The sequence below is a fragment of the Delphinus delphis genome, chromosome 5 (assembly GCF_949987515.2).
Source record: "Delphinus delphis chromosome 5, mDelDel1.2, whole genome shotgun sequence".
NCBI classification, from domain to species: Eukaryota; Metazoa; Chordata; class Mammalia; order Artiodactyla; family Delphinidae; genus Delphinus; species Delphinus delphis.
Genome location: NC_082687.1, coordinates 17,566,406 through 17,571,202, shown reverse-complemented (window position 1 = coordinate 17,571,202; position 4,797 = coordinate 17,566,406). Strand labels below are relative to the sequence as shown.

The 4,797-nt window shown below is 36.1% G+C and overlaps 1 pseudogene; it reads left to right on the top strand.

Moving 5' to 3' along the window:
* Positions 1-518: 518 nt before the first annotated feature.
* LOC132425297 (riboflavin kinase pseudogene) lies at positions 519-1,720 on the top strand (annotated as a pseudogene).
* The last annotated feature ends 3,077 nt before the right edge of the window (positions 1,721-4,797 follow it).

Below are 4,797 nucleotides of genomic sequence, written 5' to 3'. Positions count from 1 at the left end.
ACAAAGACTGGCTGAATGGATACAAAAACAAGATCCCTTTATATGCTGTCTACAAGAGACCCACTTCAGATCTAGGGACACATGCAGACTGAAACTGAAGGGCTGGAAAAAGATATTACATGCAAATGGAAATCAAAAGAAAGCTGGAGTAACAATTCTCATATCAGATAAAATAGACTTTAAAGACTGTTACCAGAGATAAGGAAGGACACTACATAATGATCAAGGGATCAATCCAAGAAGAAGATATAACAATTATAAATGTTTATGTACCCAACATAGGAGCACCTCAATACATAAGGCAAATCCTAACAGCCATGAAAGGGGAAATCAACAGTAACACAATAATAGTAGGGGACTTTAACACCCCCCTTACATCAGTAGACAGATCATCCAAACAGAAAATAAATGAGGAAACACAAGGTTTAAATGACACAATAGACCAGAGAGATTTAATTGATATTTATAGAATATTCCACCTGAAAGTGGCAGAATACACTTTCTTCTCAACTGCACATGGAACATTCTCCAGGATAGATCACATCTTGGGTCACAAATCAAACCTTGGAAAATTTAAGAAAATTGAAATCATATGAAACATCTTTTCTGACCACAATGCTATGAGATTGGAAATCAATTACAGGGAAAATAAAACGGTAAAAACCACAAATACATGGAGGCTAAACAGTGCACTACTAAATAACCAAGAGATCACTGAAGAAATCAAAGAAGAAATTTAAAAATACATAGAAACACACACTTCCTCGGTCGCCGGCGTTCAGGAGCCCAGACGCAGCATCTGAGTCACCCGGCACCTTCTGTTCGGTCAGGCGTGAGGGTCTCGCCATGGTGTGTCGTCTGTGCCGCTAGGCCCGTTGTATGCCCGTGCACTCGCCCAGCCACCCGGCTGGCCTGCGGAACTCCCACCCGTGTCCCCCGGCTGGTCCAGGGGGTCCAGGCACCGCCTCAACAGGGGCTCCGCGGGACGCGCAGACTGGACCACAGCCTGCACCCCTAGCTGACGGCGTCATGAGGCACCTGCCGTACTTCCGCCGCAGCCAGGTGGTGCGGGGCTTCGGTCGCGGCTCCAAGTAGCTGGGCATCCCTACAGCTAACTTTCCTGAACAAGTAGTAGATAATCTTCCAGCTGACGTATCCACTGGCATATATTATGGTTGGGCCAGTGTTGGAAGTGGAGACATCCATAAGATGGTGGTGAGCATAGGATGGAACCCAAACTACAAGAATACAAAAGAGTCCATGGAAACTCATATCATGCATACTTTCAAACAGGACTTCTACGGGGAAATTCTCAACGTGGCCATCGTCGGCTACCTCAGACCAGAAAAGAACTTTTGATTCTTTAGAGTCACTTATTTCAGCAATTCAAGGTGATATTGAGGAAGCTAAGAAACGACTAGATTTACCAGAACATTTGAAACTCAAAGAAGACAATTTCTTCCAGGTTCCTAAAAGCAAAATAATGAATGGCCACTGATGGAAAAGCATCATATTTATTCATTCACTGTTTTCTAATATTTTACTGCTTATAACTCTACAGTCTCATCTTGGTTATACTTTAAAAATCAAACATTTTCCTACATTAAACTGTGAATTAATGTGAATTAAACAGTACAATGTAGTTACCATATTATGTTCCAACTGTTCAATTAAACCCATCATGTTACAGTACTAAAAAGGTTCATTTTAAAAATCAAGATTCTTTTTTATGTAATATGTTAATAAAAATGTACCACTAGAAAGGTCTTAAGTGTTTTATAATGGAAATGAAATATATATAAATGTGGGTAACAGGCAAGTCACTAGTTTGAGATGAGGACTATAATTCTCATGGTAAAATTCTAGCATGCATGTACCTATATAGCATGCTCTGCTAATCAGAAGGCTCACAAAAGTAACTATATTAAGCAGAGGTTTGACAGTTTATTACACACCTAAGGGGAAAAATCCAGACTTCATATTTTTGATATTTTGTGCATTTATATATTATTATAGACATGAAGACTTGTGAAATTTCATTTTAGTTAGTCATTTCCTTTAAGGGCTCAAATCATTGTACTGTGTTCCATCTTTGTTACAGCTGCCTCAGTTCTAATTGGTCTAGACTCTCTCCCTATTACTTTTTTGTTTTTCTTTTAAAACAGTAAAATAAGTGTTTTTTGAATCTCTAGCTCTCATTTATGTGTTGTATAACACTTCTCTCTTTTTAAGAGTAGATATTCTTCAACATTTTTCTTAACCTTTGTTTCCTGTAAAAAACTGTCAGTGTCAGTTCTTCCATTTAGAATATCCAACTCTACATTTACAAAATGTAGAGTTTCATCTGTGTCTGTATCTGCCATCCCATTCCTTCATTATATGAACAGTGATTAAGCACATATCTCTTGCATTTTAGAAAAAACACCCAAAAGTTCATCTGTAGGTTTTCTCCAAGTTTAAACGAACACCTAGCATTTCATTTACATATACCAGTTTCTTAAACAACACAAAATACTTGTTTCCCTCCCAGGGAAACTATTTTAAGAGCCAGCTAAACTATGAAATACAAGGTTATTTGTTTTTAATGTGATTATATGTTCCTGAGCAAATGCAAACTGTTGTAGTTGTGTGTGCACAATGTAATTTAAGGCTAAAGAGTGCTATTTAGAAGATAATTTTAAAGATAACTTATTATAAAACCATTTTCCCCTAATCTGCATAAACGAGAGAACTGATTTTAACAAAACTGTTTATATAATATTTAGAAGAACATCTAAAGCTAATGTTGGAGAAGGGAGAAGCAGGAATAAATTCACTTGGATTGTTTTGACTTTTTGGTGTATGAATTTATGGCAAACAATGTAGTATGTGTCTTTTTCATTTCTTCTTTATAGAAATACTTAGAAAATGTAATTGAATGTTAGAAATCCTATACTTGAAAAAAGCCTAAATTATCAGTGGTTCTATGAAACAAAGTTAAAAACAAACATGGAAAGTGTAAAAAAGATTTGTGTTTGTTTGAGTAGCCTGTGACTGATTGTGTCCTCATTAAGTGTGAAAATTCTTTGATATTGTCACCTTACATTTTGTTAAATAACTACTGCTTTTGAAAAGCCTATTGTGTGTGGTTTAGGAGTTAGTTAATAGTGTCTACATTTTTTAAAGTTTTATATTAAGTATTTATATATTATAAGAAATTGCAGTAGGGCCATTTTCGATTAGTCAGTGTTTTCAGGCCTTGAAAAAAATCTTGACCAAGTGAAAAAAAAAATACATAGAAACAAATGACAATGAAAACAGGTTGACCCAAAACCTATGGGACATGGCAAAAGCAGTTCTAAGAGGGAGGTTTACAGCAATTCAATCTCACCTCAAGAAACAAGAAAAGTCTAAAATAAACAATCTAACCCTACACCTAAAGCAACTAGAGAAAGAAGAACAAAGAAAACCCAAAGTCAGCAGAAGCAAAGAAACCATAAAGATCAGAGCAGAAATAAATGAAATAGTGGCTGTATCAATTTACATTCCCACCAACAGTGCAAGAGGGTTCCCTTTTCTCCCCACTCTCTCCAGCATTTGTTGTTTGTAGATTTTCTGATGATGCCCATTCTAAGCAGTGTGAGGTGATACCTCATTGCAGTTTTGATTTGCATTTCTCTAATAATTAGTAATTATTGGGTAGCTTTTCACATGCCTCTTGGACATCTGTATGTCTTCGCTGGAGAAATGTCTATTTAGATCTTCCCCCCATTTTTGATTGGGTTGTTTGTTTTCTTAATATTGAGCTGCATGAGCTGTTTATATATTTTGGAGATTAATCCTTTCTTCATTGATTCATTTGCAAATATTTTCTCCCATTCTGAGGGTTGTCTTTTCATCTTATTTATAGTTTCCTTTGCTGTACAAAAGCTTTTAAGTTTTATTACGTCTCATTTGTTTATTTTTGTTTTTATATCCATTACTCTAGGAGGTGGGTCAAAAAGGATCTTGTGCTGATTTACGTCCAAGAGTGCTCTTCCTATGTTTTCCTCTAAGAGTTTTATAGTCTCTGGTCTTACATTTACGTCTTTAATCCATTTTGAGTTTATTTTTGTGTGTGGTGTTAGGAAGTGTTCTAATTTCATTCTTTTACATGTAGCTGTCCAGTTTTCCCAGCACCACTTATTGAAGAGACTATCTTTTTTCCATTGTATACCCTTCCCTCCTTTGTCATAGATTAGTTGACAATAAGTGTGTGGGTTTATCTCTGGGCTTTCTATCCTGTTCCATTGATCTATATTTCTGTTTTTGTGCCAGTACCATATTGTCTTGATTACTGTAGCTTTGTAGTATAGTCTGAAGTCAGGGAGTCTGATTCCTCCAGCTCCGTTTTTTTCCCTCAACATTGCTTTGGCAATTTGGGGTCTTTTGTGTCTCCACACAAATTTTAAGATTTTTTGTTCTAGTTCTGTAAAAACTGCCATTGGTAGTTTGATAGGGATTGTACTGAATCTCTAGATTGCTTTGGGTAGTATAGTCATTTTCACAGTATTGATGCTTCCAATCCAAGAACATGGTATATCTCTCCATCCATTTGTGTCATCTTTGATTTCTTTCATCAGTGTCTTATAGTTTTCTAAGTACAGGTCTTCCACCTCCTTAGTTAGGCTTATTCCTAGGTATTTTATTCTTTTTTTTTGCAATGGTAAATGGGACTGTTTCCTTAATTTCTCTTTCTGCTCTTTCATTGTAAGTGTATAGGAATGCAAGAGATTTCTGTGTATTAATTTTGTATCCTGCAACTTTACCAAATTCATT